Here is a 17,454-nt window from a genome sequence, read left to right on the forward strand (position 1 = left end):
GCTTCTGTTTATGTTATAGCCTAGGGGCTTGTGTTTGTGTTACTGTTCCTCACCAGTGGTTTGGGTGAGGCTATTAGGGGTTGGAGGAGGCCTCATAGGGGACCCACAGCAGAATGGGGACCCCAGCGCCAGTGAGGGCTAGGCATTGTGGTGAAGCCCCAGAGAAGGGGGCAGCATTGTGGAAAAGCCCCAGTGCGGATGTGGTGAGCCCCTGAGAGAAGGGCAGCTTTACTGACAGGCTACGAGACCTGAACCTGTTCAGCCTTCACAAGAGAAGGCTGAGGGGGGACCTTGTGACTGTCTATAAACTCACTATGGGGGACCAGAAGGGGTTGGGGGACACCTTGTTTCCCCTAGCGCCCCCCCGGGATAATAAGGAATAATGGCCACAAGTTGTTGGAGAGTAGTTTTAGATTAGACATCCGTAGGAACTACTTCACAGTCAGGGCGGCTAGGATCTGGAACCAACTTCCAAGGGAAGTGGTGCTGGCTCCTACCCTGGGGGTGTTTAAGAAGCGGCTTGATGCCTACCTGGCTGGGGTCATTTGAGCCCAGTTTTCTTCCCCAGGCAGGGGGTCGGACCTGAATATCTACAAGGTCCCTTCCGACCCTACTTCTATGATTGTATGATTGAGAAGGCCCCTGAGAGAAGGGTAGCTTTACTGAGAAGGCCCAGTGCGGGCACAGTGAGCCCCAGAGAAGGGGGCAGCATTACTGAGGAGGCCCAGAGAGGGGGTGGCATTACTGAGGAGGCCCCAGAGAAGAGGGCACATAGTGAGAGAGGGCCAGGGAGAGCCCTAGAGCTGGAGAGGGTGCATATCAAACGAAGGAAGGCCCAGAGAGGACAAAAAGGGGCCAGACTGTAATAAGGCTAAGACATAACGTCCATTCCACCGGCGAGGCGTGGGCTGCGGTGTAGGGGAGGAAACGGAGCCGCAGATAGGGCCCCCTGGCAGCAGGGCAGTACAAGGGCAGCCTCCCACTAATTAACATCAATTAATCAATTAACAGCAAGGCATGGCAGGAGAGAAGGCAGGCGGGGGCCCCAGGAACAGGAGTTCGGGCCACGTTTAGATTGGCCCAGAGCGGATACCTGTTACAGGAAGAAAATTACTTTAGAAAAAGGCCCCCCAAACCTCTTCTATGACAAATCAATATACCTTAAGTTTTCCCACTTCATTTATTGTTTGATGAAGGTAGAGGAACCATCCTTGACTTTTAAATCAAGGCTATGCTTGTGAACCTGCACATCCAACTCACTGGCATTTGTCCATCTGCCTGCATTTATGTAATATAATGTTTGAATAACACATCTGATCCATTCCAAATTTTTAGAGAAAGTTCAAGATATCAGTGGGCAGAACTATGTTGATTATGAAAAAAATCTGAAATTGAAAAGGGGGAATAATGTAGGTATTAGGGGTGTGCGAAGTGGGACCTATTCAATTCAGATTCAGGCCAAATCAGGGACAGTGATTTGATTAGTTGATTTGGATCACTGTCCCTGATTCAATTCAGCTGAATTCAAATCTGAAGATTCAATGCTGATTTGGAGAATCAGCAATTTGGACATAGACACAGCTTTAATTTTTTTCTACATAACTTGAGGTAGCAGGCACGGCTCATGATTTTGGCGATGTTGGGAGAGATGGAGCATCCCACAGTAGTCTGGGGGGGGTGCCCTCCATGTGCTCGGCAGTGAACCCAGAAGTGGAGCAGAAGTACTTCTGGTCCACTTCTGGGTCTGCTGGGGAGTGTGCCCCCTTGCTCAGCAATTGGCTGCAGGGGGGCCCCAGGTACCTCCCCCCCAGACCCAAGACATACCAGTTGCTGAGCTGGGGAGTGTGGGGTGGGGGGTTCTGTGCACTCCCCAATGAACCCAGAAGTGGACTGGAAGTGTTTCTGGTTAACTTCTGGGTCTGCTGCTGAGAGTGCTGGGGAGTCCTCTGTGCTTCTGTGGGATACCCCCATGGACGCCAGCATCACAGCATTCATGAGCCCCTGCTACCTAGAGGGTTGTAGAAAAAATATTTAAAGTTGTCTCTATGTCCAAATATCCGAATCTTTCTGAATCTCCCTAAACTGATTCAGAGAGACTAAATGGTCCTCTAATTCAATTTGGATTTGGAATTCAGCCACCAAATCGGGCCGAATCTCTGCCAAATTGAATCAGGGACCGAAGCTTTGCACAGCCCTAGTAGGTATCACTGAGCCCTTGTAATTTGTTTAAAATGATACACCTTCTAGCACTTCTATAATGCTTCTTCTCAAGCCATTGAGTAAGAGGAAAGGAGAAACTTGGGCATGCATGCTTTTAACATGAGAACTGGGGCATGAACCCTTTGTATAGGAACAGGACTTGGAGATCCTAGTATAGCAGGAACCAAATGTAAAGAACAAACCAAGCTCCTAGCAAAAGGAAGATCTAGGGAGAGTTACAGGAGGAGAATGAGAATGTGGCACATGGCAATATAGTAGTGTATATAAGGAAGGAATGCATGGAGTCCATGAGTGTTACCTGCAGAAACACTAAAGTATGTAACTCCCTTTGTACAGCACTCAACAGCACCTTTGTGCAGTTGTTCAATACAAAATAGATGTAAACATTTCCTTTTTCATAATGATATGGAGCTTGGATAACAAATGTTAACTCTTTTTTGGTTTACTGAAAATGTTAAGTAATGATTTTGATTATGATGGTGGTTAAGTTTCTATTAAAAATACGTTCTTGAAAACTGGAAATGGACTAATTTTGAGCCATACAAAATGGAAAAAGGTTAGAAATTCCTCATGAAACTGTCCAATTATCTCAAACACAGATAACTAAAATGACAAATTCCCAGATTTCACTCTGTCTTACAGGATGCAATGAATATGAGGTCCTTTCCAGCATTATGATTCATGACATAATCCATTTATTTTGAGCCGGGCAAATATACCAGGTGATGATATAAGTCCAGCATTTCTTAGAGGCAGTGAACATCAGAGTTGGACAGCTTTGCCTTATATTAGGGTGCTTGCAACCAGATTCAAACCTATATCTGTATCTCATGGCCTTCTCTCTTGAATAAGCATGCCAACTGCTGACAATATTCAGATGATTTAATTTATTGTAAGCAAAATACATAGAGGAAAGTTATTTTTTTAAAGTATTGCTCTTTTGTATTGCACACATTCATGCATACACACATCCATATGCACAAACATTCTCTCTCTCTCTCTCTCTCTCTCTAGAGTATTACGGCTAGAAGAGCCAATTCTATTGCTATTTACATCAATATTAACCTAGAGTCACTTCACTAATATCCTCTAGAGATATCCCAGAGTCAGAATTGAGACACAAGTTTGCAAAAGTAGCAATTAAAGATTGCCCTACCCACAAACCTAATACTTTACTTGGCCATCCTCTGTTGGCCAACAATTTATTCACCTTCTACATCCTTAAATAATTGCATTAGTTCTGAACTGCTAAATGTTTGGAAGACTACTTCATATTTGTGGAGAAAGATCCTACTTTATTCTAGACAGCAGCTAAACAAATGGAAATTTCTCTTAGTTTTTTGAACAAACTGATGTTTGCCTGGTGGAGTTTCTGCACTGGGTAATGGAAAGAGAACTATTTTTTTCTGATTAGCCTGGGAGCACAGAGAAAATGAGCCATCAAGCAGGGGGCCATTGCACTTTAGTACAATCATTGACTTTTCAGAGCTGCATCTAAGGCAACCATTGAAATATAAACAGAAAATGTGCTGATTGTTGTTGTGTTGTTGTTGTTGTTGTTGTTGTTGTTGTTTCTGGAAACTGAATCCTGGCAATAATATTGTGCAAAAAAAAAAAAAAACATTCAAGAAGAAAATACAAGGCATTTATTTACCCTCCAATTTTTTATACTATTTCTTTACACAAGTCTCTTTGTCATTCATTGATGACAAAACTGGCACTGGTTTGCTTTTTACCAGGTACTTCTGTTTAATAAACCTGCTTCCTCCTCCAACAACAAGTGTGGCCCAGGAGGTTATGAGAGTAACAGCAAGGTGCAAATATGTTTCTCTTCCAGCATATATATATTTGGATGAGAAACATATTTGCACCTTACTGTTACAGTCATAACCTCCCAGGCCACAGGTGCTGTTGGAGAAAGAAGTAGGTTTATTGACAGAAGTACATGATAAAAAGGAAACCAGTGCCACAGTTTTGTCATCAATAAATGCAAAAGAGATTTGTATAAAGAAGTAATATAAAAATCAGAGAGTAAATAAATACCTTGGATTTTCTTCTTGGTTGTTGGTGTGTGTGTGTGTGTGTTTGTTTGTTTTGTTTTTTTTGGGGGGGGGGGGGTTGCACAATATTGTCAGGATTCAGTTTCCAGTAACCCACAGAAACAGCAACAAAATAATCAGCACCTTTTCTGTTTATATTTCAATGGTTTTATAATTGCTTTCATCCTCTCTGAGACCATATAGATCTATCTATCTATCCATCCTCAAAGAGGATGAAAGCAATTATAAAAGCACTAATCTGACCTCAGAGCCCCTTGGAGATACTTGGTCTTAAAGTAATTGAAGTAACTGAAAAACTCTTAAAGGTTTCAATGGTTTAGGTCATGCCTTTGGAGTGTTCCCCAATCAGTCATTTGGAGTTCCTTACCCAAAGAGACAGAAGGACCAAGCCCTCAAATGTAGAAAATAAAACTAATTATATTTGGATTGTCCATAGATACTTTCAGCTAACTGGAAACCTCAACAAATTGTTTAGACAATGTTTTAATTGTTTGAAATGAACTACCTTGTCTTTGTGATCACTCATGGCAGCTACAATACAACAATGCCCCAGCAATCACCAATATTAGAAAAATCAGAGAGCAGACTTATTATTCTGCTCTATTTTATTCAGACAAATGCAATGGAATCTTAAGACTCTGAAGGCCACATTGCACTATAAGAAGTTATACCAAGCTTTTGTGAGACATGGAGTATTTGCTCACTGAAGGCTTATGCCTGAATAAGGAACAGTCAGGCCCTTAAGCATATGATCATCTCTGCCCATAAGGTTAGGCCATCTAACATTAGGTTTGTATGAATAGGAACTATTCAATTCAGGTTTAGATTTGGCCAATTCAGATACCAGAAACTCGATTCGGAGCTCCAAATCAATTTTTCACTTCGATTCAGAGATTCGGCCATAGGATATAATGGGGAATCAATGAAATATCTATAACTTTGTTTTCTGTCTGATTCAGATGACACGTACAGGGATGGTAGCCCCTGCTGAGGCCACAAAAACCTGTCAAGTTTCAAGGAGATAGGCACTGGGGTTTGGGGGAAACTGCACCCCAAATTCCAGAAAGCAAAACTCATGTCATGTGTACGTGTTGCATACCTCAGCCTGTCCCTCACCCCCTGATGCCTCCATTTCTATTTTCACTGACTGGCTTTCTTGCCTGCACTGCATGCCAGGCCAGCCTCTGGCTTCTTTACTATGCCTTCCATCCAGGAGCTACTGCAGGTACTTCCTCAGCCTGACAAAGGGTTTTTCAACCTGAAAACTGGCATCCCAGGCAGCTAAACTGAGCTCAACAGGAGCCTCACAACTGCACTACAAACAGCAAGAATCAGGCCTGTCAAAGACATGACAGGTCTGGGCATTCCCGAGCCGTGTGTGTGTGTGTGTTAGCTGGAGGTTATGGCACATCCTACCTGCCTTTCACTAGGGGATCATTGATCCTGGCATTTATGGGACTGCAACACCATCAGCAGTCCCACCATGCCTCCCTACCCTGGCAGGGTGCAGTTTTAGTGATCATGCTCAGACCTTGGGCCTCCTCCTTCCCCAAAGCCCCAATACCATACCTCCAAGTTCATCCTAGCAGTGGAATGAGATCAGCAGGGACATGTTCTTCCCCTGCTGGCTGGTAATGCAGTCAGTGCCCCCTCTAGCTGAAAGTGGGACATTACTTGGCTTTTAAAAAAACTCAAAAAAGGAAATTGGTGCAGATGGAGTGACGAGGGTGGCACTCAGTCCATCTGCAGGTGGAGCTTGGGGAACCCCAGGAGCAGGAGGTTCACCTTTAGGAACACCAGCTGCTTCATCAAATCAGGATCTAAGCAGCTGCAGTGGGGTGTCACGACAACCCCAGCAATGCTTAACACCCTCTCACTCAGCTCACTGGTCGGTAGACAGGAGAGGTTTCCAGGCAACCGTGGCCAGATCCTGCCACATCTGGCTGCAGCTTGCCCAGTAGGCCAAGGGGTCACAGTCCAGTGCCTCCACATCCTCAGCAACATAGGTAGCCACCGAAGCCTTGGCACTACCTGCCCAAGGCTGGGGTCTTGTGTGTTTTGACCCCAGCCTTGAAGCCGTGCTTATGGACCATATTGGCAGTGGCTGACATGGAGGAGACTGGCTGGTTCTGGGAGTGATGGCAAGGGAAAGTAGATCCCCCTCTTCCACATCCCCTCACCTCTGCACTTCAGCCTCCTTGACGAGCACCTGCATCCAGTGATCGAGGGTTTTGGTGCTGCCAGTGCACATGCTCCCCTTCACCCTCAGGTCACACATCCTTGCCATCATGTGGACCATACTGCACCACAAGTGATCCAGCCATCTCCTGATGCCCTCCTTCAGCTGCCTCACCAGTACCTGGATGTCTGGTGACAGTGGCCTGCCCCAGCCAGGAACATTGATCCCCTGGAACTTCTCCATTTGGTTCTCCAGTTCCCCTACTCTGGGGATCTCCTGGCTGAGGAGGGCATCACCAGAGCTAAGGTTCTCGGTGGCCTCGAGGAAGGTCTTGAGGAACACCAAGATCTAGATGATGGTACCCCACTCAGCTCTGTTCAGGGGACCACTGATCCCAATCCCCACAAGCAGGGCCATCTCATGGATGGCCTTCTGTTGCTTCACCAGCCTTTTGAGCATCAGGTATGTGGAGCTCCACCAAGACTCCGCATCCTGTGATTTTTTTGTGCTGCAGGATGCTCTGCTCTGCCTGTTTCTCCCACAGCATCTTGCCCCACTTGATGCTGTAAAAAGAAGTAGCCCACCACCTTTCTGTATTTTGAAATCACTTGGCTTGTAGCAGTAGTTCTGGTGGCACCATCACCGCCACCCCTGTTCTGCTCCAAGGTATCCCTATGAGGTGCAGTCTGTGTGCCACACAGAGGATGCCAACAAAGTTGGCATCATGGACAGCCTTCACCATATTGGCTCTGCTGTTGGTGATCATCATGGTGTCCTGTGACCAGTGGGGTCCCCCAAGGCTCTGGCCTTGGACCCATACTGTTCAACATCTTCATTAATGATGTGGACACTGGAGTCAGAAGTGGACTGGCCAAGTTCACCGATGACACCAAACTTTGGGGCAAAGCATCCACACCAGAAGACAGGCGGGTGATCCAGGCTGACCTGGACAGGCTCAGCAAGTGGGCAGGTGAGAATCTGATGGTGTTCAACGCCGATAAATGCAAGGTTCTCCACCTTGGGAAGAAAAACCTGCAGCATCCTTATAGGCTCGGCAGTGCTATGTTGGCTAGCACTATGGAAGAAAGAGACTTGGGGGTCATCATTGACCACAAGATGAACATGAGCCTGCAATGCGATGCTGCGGCTAGTAAAGTGACCAAAACGCTGGCTTGCATCCATAGATGCTTCTCAAGCAAATCCCGGGACGTCATTCTCCCCCTGTACTCGGCCTTAGTGAGGCCGCAGCTGGAGTACTGCTTCCAGTTTTGGGCTCCACAATTCAAAAAGGATGTGGAGAAGCTTGAGAGAGTCCAGAGAAGAGCCACGCGCATGATCAGAGGTCAGGGAAGCAGACCCTACGATGACAGGCTGAGAGCCCTGGGGCTCTTTAGCCTGAAAAAGCGCAGGCTCAGGGGTGATCTGATGGCCACCTACAAGTTAATCAGGGGTGACCACCAGCATCTGGGGGAACGTTTGTTCACCAGAGCACCCCAAGGGATGACGAGGTCGAATGGTCACAAACTACTACAAGACCGTTTCAGGCTGGACATAAGGAAGAATTTCTTTACTGTCCGAGCCCCCAAGGTCTGGAACAGCCTGCCACCGGAGGTGGTTCAAGCGCCTTCATTGAACACCTTCAAGATGAAACTGGATGCTTATCTTGCTGGGATCCTATGACCCCAGCTGACTTCCTGCCCTTTGGGCGGGGGGCTGGACTCGATGATCTTCTTACCTGTGGGTGAGCTCGGCCTGCCCAATGAGCCATCCCTGAACAATGTGGTTCATGGTCCCCATGATCTCCCTTGCCATGTGGGAATCATGCAGCATGTGGCTTGCAATGGAGCCCACCAATGGCCTGACTGATCACACCAGTGCCCTGTGAGGGAGAGGTAGGCTGATCGCCCCCCCAGCTGCTCCAGATATTGGAGGTGAAATGCAAGGCTACCGGCAGCCCTGACTTGCGCAGCTCCTCCCTCAAGTACTCCCTGCATGCCACATAGAAGGATGGTGGTGCTCTCCCTGTAAAGGTGGTGCATGTGGGCACTTTGTAAGATGGGGCCAGAAGTGCTATGATCCACCTGAACCCTGGCTACTCAACTAGGGAGAAGGGCTGGCTATCCAGAGCAAGCATCTCCCCGGTCTGGGTGATCTTGCTCACCTCTGCAACTCACCCCGCTCTGTCTTCAGCTTTCCCTCACAGGGTGGCCTGTCTCTGCTTTGCGGGGAGGGGGACTTTGGATTGAGTGGGAGACTTCCCTTTCAGCAGTCTCACACAGGTGCCAGGCTGAGCAGCAAGAAGGGCAGAGGGGTGCTGCCTTCTGAGATGCAGCAGCATCACCATGGTGGAAAAGTGGTTCATTTCCTTGCACAAGCTGATGTGCCTGCGGCAGTGCTGGCAACTGGCAAACCTGGGATCATCTGCCAGCTCAAAATGCTCCCACACTATGCTACTCACTCACTTCTGGGTTGAGGGTGAGGATGTTGCCTTTTCCCACTCCTCAGCAGGCTGAGGCACAACAGCAGGAGGAGCTGCCTCAGCTGAGCTACTTGCCTCCACAACCTCAACCTCCTCCGAGATGCTGCTTTCTGGAGGAGACCTAGGCTTAGGGGAAATTTGAGGGGTGTGAAGCACAAACTCGGATTCCTCCTCAGTCCCCAGAATTGCTTGAGCTAGTGCGCTCCGCATCCCTAGTTCCAGCTCCAGCTCCTCCTCTGGCACTTGGAGTCTCATGCTGAGAGATGACATTGGGGTGGAGGAGACAATGTTTCCACTGCTGGTGCCTATTTCTGGACTGAGGGGAGGTGATGCAGTTGTAGGGATGTCAGGTGCAGACACTGCTTCCATCTCCTTGCTTCCACTGGCAGCACAAATGTTATGGCTGCCTGGGAAGAGAATGTGTCTATTTGGGGCAAGGGGGAACTTGCAGCTGTAGCTCTCCCCCTATCCCCTCTCCCTCCCCTGCCAGAAGACCTAGCACCTGCCTTTCCAGCACACTTCATATAAATCTTTCCTGTGCTGCAAAAGGGGGGGAGGGGGTATACACACTACTCACTTTGTGTTGCGTATGTGCACCGGACTCTTCTTTGATTGTTTGATTCAGTAATAATAAGTATTAAGAACTATGTAAAAAATGTGTGATGTCTGTCTGTCAGTCTTCTCCTCTGTGATGTATTTATTTAGTGTGAGTTATGAATGTGAAGGATGACTCTGTCTGTTCTTTTTTTTTTTCCCCCTCTGTTGTTCCCTCCATGCTCCATGAGTGCGCTGGACTCTTCTTTGATTATTAAGAACTATATATGGTGTCTTCTTCTGTGGTGTTCTATTAATGTGAATGCGTGACTACTACTGTTGTAATATGTACCTAAGATGATCTATCTCCTTCTCCTAAGACCCTGAGTTCTGTGTTAGTCTCAAACTGAATCTGACTTCTGTGTTGTCTTCAGTCTCTATGTGAACTAACAATAATAATAATAACTAACAACTGCTATATCTAATCTGACTCTCTTCTTCTCCTATGAGTATCTGATTTTTCTTCAGGTGTGTGTGTGTGTGTGTGTGCGCCTCCCTGCAGTGATGGATCATGCTGGCAGAGAAAACAGAGCTTTCTTTGTTTGAAGTGTACAAAAAGAAAGAGCAAATATAGATTGAAATAAATGAATTGAATAGTATTAAGAATGCTAAGCTAAGCAAAGCTAAATCCTACCCAATCCTTTTTAACAACAAAAAGGAGCAGGGAAGTAGCAACTCCTGACTATAAAGCAGGCCAGGCAGTGCACAGTACCTTTCTCATGCTGTTCCCCAGACAGTACCAGCTTACAAAAGGCACAGCAAGCCTGCACACAAAGGCTCTTATGCTGTTTCTATGTCCCTCCCCCAGACACTGTAATTGGAAAGGCAGTCAGAGAGAAATCTTGCTTACTAGCCAACTAGACATGTCAGTCTTCCCCACCCCCCACTCCTCCTCCCTCTTAAGTTTCTGTTTCCTCATACAGACAGCCCTCTGAACTGCTGAATCGATTCAGAAGCTCCGAATTGATTCAGAAAAACAGCCAGCGATTTGATTTGGACATGCTGATTTGGCATCCAAATCTTTTCTGAATCCAAATTGCAGTCCAGAGCTTCACATAACCTTCTAACATCTCTTTCAGTGTATATCTTTGCAACAACATTTTGCTACAGCACACCATTAAGCATTCTGAATATAATTTTTAGATATGTAACTGTAAGCATTAATGCTTCAAGTTTGCAATTTCCAAAGTTCTTTTTAGCATTCAACCAAGGAAATGAAACGGTGACAAACAACAAAAATGGTTGTCGGAATTCTACATACCTGCCATGACCTTTTTTTTGTTATATTTTATTTAATAAAATGCACTAGATATAGATTAATTTTTTTTCCTTAATATTTTATTGTTTTTCTGCCTTGATAAGGAATTGCAAACGTTTTGAAAAATGGACTGAAAAAGTGCTTGGCTTTATTTCTATGTAGTATCTTTAAATAGTGCTATGTGTTTTGTTGAAATGCTATTATGTTGCACTATTCCCCAGAGGAATTGGCAACATATTAATGTATTCTCTAGAGCAGCAATACTCTTCTGGGGATTAATTGTTCTTTGAAAATGGAAAATAAATCGGTGACGCAGCGGCTACAACAACAATCTGACCCTTTCTGATACCAGGAAATGCAAAACGTAGATAAAAAAAACATTTCCAGTGCCCATTCTACATAACTCGGGACAGGGAAAGAAGGGATCCATGGCTGCCATCTTCATCCCAGTGACTCAAACAGGCTCTATGTACATAGTGTTGAATCTACAACCCTCCCTCCAAAAACAAACAACCCCCCCAAAAAAGCTGAAGGTTTCATGCAGTGCAATATTCTGTGGCTCTGTCCAAAGTCCCACCTTTTGAAAAACTCCCTGCAGAGTGTACATAGTGCCCTGAGTGACTTCACTATTCCAGCCTGTTTCTTTTCAGGCACGGTGATGTCACAATTCCACTGCAACAGTGTCCTTCTGTCTGAGGAAGAGGGAGGAGATGGGGTTAGAGGTTTTTCACTTCTGTACCTAAATCTATTTGAAAAGAATGGGAAACAGTCCTTTGACATTGAGGGTGTTTCAATAAAGCCTAACCTAAACTACTAGGAGGAAAATACTCATTTATCTTCCTGGCTTACAGGTTCTCTGTTATTGTGCAGAAATAATAGAACCATGTAAACTTCAGTTCTTCCAAAAGACCTTATCCAGATTCAGTTCCTAGTCAGACACTCTACCCATGAACTACTCATGATGACAAAGAACAATGAATGATTTAGATTAATGGTTGCTCATCAACTTGCATTTAGCTTATTTATGACAGAACAGCCCTCATTATTGAAAGAGACCTTATTACCTACCACACATCAATACTCCAAAAATTACTAATGAAAATAAATCCTCTACCTCTGAGTAATACTGCCAATTTAAAAAAGAAAAAAGTGCATAAAGAACATCTCTGCAAATGAAAAAAAGGTTAAATGACAAATAATGAAAATGGGTTAAGTAGAGAAAAGGTCATTGATGTTCACTTTCATTCCAATATGATTTTAATGAAAAGATTTTAAAGAAAAAAATGCATCTAGATCTTCAGGGGTGCAGCACCAGCTTGTATCAAACTGAAGTCAGATATGCCCAATCTGAGGATCTGGCCCATAAAAGGGTTATAACAGCGAGAGAGAGCAAGTGGATTCTCATCTGGGCTGGAGGAAAGAAATGCTGCAAATTGGCTGTTCTTCCTTTTCAAACCCTGTCTATAATGCCCATCTGCAGGAATTTGTACATATGTAAATCAAAACAGATTAGGAAAATTTTAATAATGGTTCATCTGCTGTTCACTCAATTTGTCTCCTAAAAAGATGTACTTCTCAGATTCCAGCACACTAATCACTCAGAGCCATGACAATATCATAGGCCCACAATTGTACTAGGAAGGCCCCTATCTGGCCATCATCCCAAGCAAAGAGCATGAAGTTGACACAGTCTTATGCCACCTTAGATTCCAGTCAATTTTTAAGTTACAGTACCTGATAGGAAAAGGGAGGAGAAAAACAAGGAATAAAATGCAGGCTTGGAATTAGTTACTTAACATTTTAATTGGTCTGTCTCCTGATGTTAGGAAGAAGTAGACTGCCGCATCACTTGAAGGCTCTGCCTAAGAAAAATGAGAACATTGTATTTAAAAATCAACAATAGGTTTCTATTATGAATATAGATTCTGATTCCAATTTTTTAAAATGCTAAAATACATTTACATTTGATTTTCATGTGCAGTAATTTCATTATTCAGGCCAGAAATTAAATAAACCAAGAGCAGAATTTCAAAAGGGGAGGAGGAGAATAAAACAGCATACACAGGAATGAAAACTGAATGGCATGCATTTATAACTGGTGATGGTCTGTGCAGTAAGAGGAGTTTCATCACCTGAAATCCAGAGATTTTCAAACTTCCTAAAGTCATGGAACCCCTTTTTATCACTTATTTTGCCACAAAACCCTTATTCCTTTTCTAAAAACTGATTCACTACCAGGTGACCCAGCCCATAGTAGTGGTGTACGAACTTCTAGCTCAGGAGTAGGCAACATGTTTGGCCAGAGTGCTAAAAAACCCATAATATCTACTGTGTAAGGTGCCAGAGTGCTGGTATGCCAGAAAAACAAAACCAGGGCAGGGGGTATATAGCAGGCACACTGCATGATAATATAGTTAATAATCAAACACGTTGGGTTTTTTTGGTTGGTACCAGCATCTTCCTGAGGACTGGCTTTACTTTAACAGTCCCACCCTAGGGCAGACTAGCTATCTTCCCCCTCTCCTCTTTCCTTTTTTTTTTTTTAAAGGAACACAGCTCAGGAGGAAAAGAAGGAGAGACAAAAAAGGAAAAAATAATCTTAACCAAGAGAAAAGAAAAACCCAGATGGGAATAACAGGGCAGGGCCCCTCCAAGACTCGCTGCCACTTCTTTCTTTTAGAGTCTCTTTCCTGCCTCTCGCTGCTGTTGCAGTCACTCCATTCTGTCAGCCTGCTTCCTGGCAGGCTATCTGCTTTCCACATTATGGCAGGCCACTGTTGGTGCCTGGCACTTTAAGGGCTGAACTGTGGCTGCCTATATAAACAGAGAAGATTGCTGTTGCCAGGTCAGGCAGAAACATTGCCTGACTGAACTGCTGAATGGAACATCTTCAGGTAGGAGAAGGAGGCTCTGGGTCCTAAGCATGACCTAAAACTGCACCCTGCTGGGAGTGGATGGCCTGGTCAGGCTCCCAGTGGTGCAGGAGCCTCCAGGAAAATGCCATACCAGTTACCACCCAGGTGGAAGATGGGTTGGGGTGCCTCAATAACCCCTAGCCCTCACATCACTGTAGGTAGCAGTTGAGGCCAGGCATGGCTATGGCCACCTGAGCCCCCACTGGGGATGGAAGCCCTGTAGCCCCAGTGAGGGGGTGGAAGATATAGATCCCCAGTAAAGGTAGGCCCCAGAGCAGGGGTAGGGAGGTGGAGCCCTAGTGAGGGGGAAACGAAAGGATTGGGAGCCGTGTGTGTGTGTGTGTGTGTGTGTGTGCGCGCGTGTGTGCGTTTGCTTGCTTGCTTGCCCTGGGGATGGGACAGGGCAAGCTTGTCCCTGGTTGGATTATTAGCTGGCCATTACCCCAGTGAGGGTCATGGGAGAGGCCCAAAAGATGGTATGTCTGCCACCCAAGGTGTGCGCTAGATAAAGTCTATGGCTGAAGGGGCCCACTCTGAGAGGGAGCAAGGTGGTATAAGTTGTCAATGCATGAAAAAGACCCTGTGAAAGGGGGAGGAGCATGAGAGGCCTAGTGAGAGGAGGGAAGTATGAACGTGTGTATCTGAGACCTGACAATGAGGGCTAAGCTTGGTCCAGCTGTAGGCTGGGAGCATTATGTCACTTGGATGCCATCTGCAAGGTTTGGGCTGCAGTGTAAGAGAGGAATGGAGCCCCAGATAGTGCCCCCTGGCATCGGGGCAAGAATGGGCAGCCTCTTGCCTAATTGGATCCAATTAAGAAACAACAAGGTGTGGCAGGAAAGGAGGTGGGTGTGGGTCCAGTAACGGGTGGGTGGGCCAATGGCAGACTGGCAATGAGAGAGTCCCCTGTTGCACACATCTAGGGTTTCCTCAGCTGCTTTTCTCCTAGAACCTGGTTCCTTATCTCCTGTCTTCTGTGGGAGCTTGACAGCTCTGGCCACTTCTTGTTCTCACTCATCTGTCTTGACTCCTCTCCTTTCTGCTCTTCTCTGGGGCCTGAAGTGTCAACACCAATGCCCCTTCTCCTAGTCTGAAAGGAACATGTGTTTCTTAACCTTTTGTGCTGGTCCTTCTCATCATGGCAGCTCCCCACTGTGAGGAAGGTAACTACTTCATGTTCCTGTCTCTCCAGGCTCTTCTCAGTACCCCCTTTTCTGCCTTCACAGAAAGCAATAAAGAAAAATCTTGTTACCAAAATAATAGTACAGTCTGCTTATCTTGTGATATTTACCAGGTGGATATAATCATTAATTATATTTTAATGAGTTCAGCATTTTAAGAGATTATAAGGAGCTATGTAATACAAACTAAGGTTTACATAGGCTATAAATAAAAGAATCGATTTTATTATTCAGCATATAAGTACATTTCTATTGTCTCTTCTATTATGCTTGCATCTAAAGCAATAGCTGGGAGTGCTTCTCAAAGAGATGTTGAGCATCTGCCATTTAAATATTTATATAATGGTCCTGATAAATGACGTCTACATAAGCATCCTTTTTAGCATGTAGGTATAATGAAATAGGTAAATGAATACATGAAATATTACAGGGGTGTAGGTTGTCTCCAATCTCTCAGTCCTGATCCTCAAAGGAAACTTACAGAACACTTCCCAGAGACAAGCCTATGAACTCCACTTCATCAACCTCCTGGATACTAAAAAGCATGGACTAAATATAGACATTGGATTTATGACACATTATAACCTGCCTGGCATCTGACTCCCCAGGTATCTATCCACTTTCATCCCCCTTCTCTCTCTTTCCAACCCCCCCACCCCAGCCTGTCTCTCACCCATTGACTCCTCAATCTACATTTTCACTGACTACCTGTCTTGTATGCATACCAGCCTGGCCGCTGGCTTGTTTACTTTTTATTCCATTCAGGAAGAGCACACACCACCTGCTGAAACTTCCTCAGCCTGATGAAGGGTCTTTGAATCCGAAAGCTTGCTTAATAATTATTTTCCAACTATTTGTGTTGGTCTAATAAAAGATATCAGATTCGCCCAAGGAACCTTGTCTACATGAAATATTTACATGCTTATTTGCAAAACCTTAAAGGACTTTTTCCAAAAGTGATAAAGTAATGTCAAGACTGAAAATTCTTGACTTACATTTTGACGTTTGGGTCACAAAATTTATCATTTTCATGCAGAACATAAAAGTATGTTGTATTGCAGATAGTTTAGCTTCTTACCTCTTCCCATTATATTTTATATTTCAGACCTCTTAACTGTACAGTGAAAACTATGATTATTGTGGTGGTTCCTACAGATTCCAGTAAGAGAGCAGTAGCCCATTGTATATAAAGTAGTCTTCATCCCAGTGGGCCTATAGTTTAGGTAGTCAACAGTAGTATCCTTTTCACTTCAAAGTGCCTATCATTATGGACTCCGTCTAGTACTAAATAGTGGATCAAAAGTCCACTGACACCATAGAAAGATTGTACTGGAATTACATATACCTAGCATGGATGTAAAAATCATGATATATTTGTTGCTATCTTAAGGAAAGCTCATCCTCCCCTTGGGATTGAGTTGGGTATTCTGCCCTTCACTGGGCATGTCTACATGTGTAGGCCCTTAATGCATAAAGCAGGTATCAAATTTAGGCATGAATAGCTAAGTCACATTAGTGCACACATAGACATGCTAATGTGCATTAACATGGTGTGTGTTAATGGATACCTACCGTGTTAATGGGCATTAGTATATCTGCACATGCGCTAATGTGACCTAGTTATTTGTGCCTAAAGTTAATGCATCTTAATGTGCATTAGCATGTCTACATGCAGACTCACACCTCAATAGTCTTAATGTACCCTAAGCAAAAGCACATTAAGTTTAGGCACATGTAAATACACATGTAGACAAGCCCACTTGGTAACAGCTATTAACAAAGGTAACAGCTCAGTGACCTAGACTATGCCATGAACTGCTTTAAATTGTGCAGCTGTTAACAGTCTTACATTGATGAAATGATAGCTGGAAATAAATGGGGCATAAGAAAAGTTCAGCTATGCCTCCTTTCCTCAGGCTAGAAGCTCAACCTGGAAACAAACATACAGGATTCTCTACACCACCAGAAGCTCCTCTAGTGGCCAGTTAAGGACACCCCATGATCAGTTTTCACTATTAATTCATCTCATTACAAGGGCATTGCAACTATCATGCTACCAGTGACCTTAATAGGGATTAGAAAATGAGAAAATAAACATCAATGTGTTTTTCATAGAGCATCAGTCTTTCCTACACTCTTCCACTAAAACCAAATTGGATCTGAATGGAAGGAGAAAGGTTCCAGGATGTCCATATGACATTTGTATCACCCTTCCATCAAAATTTAAATGTCCAGGTTTTACTTTGCAAAGAGAAACAAACAACAATTATACAAAAAAAAATTTATACAAAGAAAATTCATTAGGTAGCATCAGATTCATCCTTGGCTTTCAAATTCTAAACTGTCTCCAAATTCACCTTTTATTATAGCATCATTTACTACAATGAATGAACGGTAAGATTTCATACTAGATGATTCAGGAGATTTATTGTAATTAAGGGCATTTATCACTTCTCCCCTATCCCAGCAGCTGGCTCTGTCAAAATGGCTAGTTTTACAAGCTGCTCCTTATCCAAAGTCTGTTAAGTGAGTTGTGTAAAAGTTATTCTTTCCAGCCCAGTTCCTGCT

The 17,454-nt window shown here is 44.5% G+C and overlaps 1 long non-coding RNA gene across 3 annotated transcripts in view; it reads right to left on the reverse strand.

Annotated features, from left to right (window-relative positions):
- Nucleotides 1-598: 598 nt before the first annotated feature.
- The window catches only part of LOC102376700, a 54,530-nt gene continuing 37,674 nt past the window's right edge, over nucleotides 599-17,454 (reverse strand). For all 3 annotated transcript variants that reach the window (XR_001358169.2, XR_003094468.1, XR_003094467.1), the window contains 3 exons: nucleotides 14,821-14,923; nucleotides 12,588-12,652; nucleotides 599-1,093 (listed from right to left, as the gene is read on the reverse strand). This is a non-coding gene — a long non-coding RNA (uncharacterized LOC102376700). The remainder of the gene's footprint in view (nucleotides 1,094-12,587; nucleotides 12,653-14,820; nucleotides 14,924-17,454) is intronic.

Source organism: Alligator sinensis, unplaced genomic scaffold, assembly GCF_000455745.1.
Source record: "Alligator sinensis unplaced genomic scaffold, ASM45574v1 scaffold865_1, whole genome shotgun sequence".
Taxonomy (NCBI): Eukaryota; Metazoa; Chordata; order Crocodylia; family Alligatoridae; genus Alligator; species Alligator sinensis.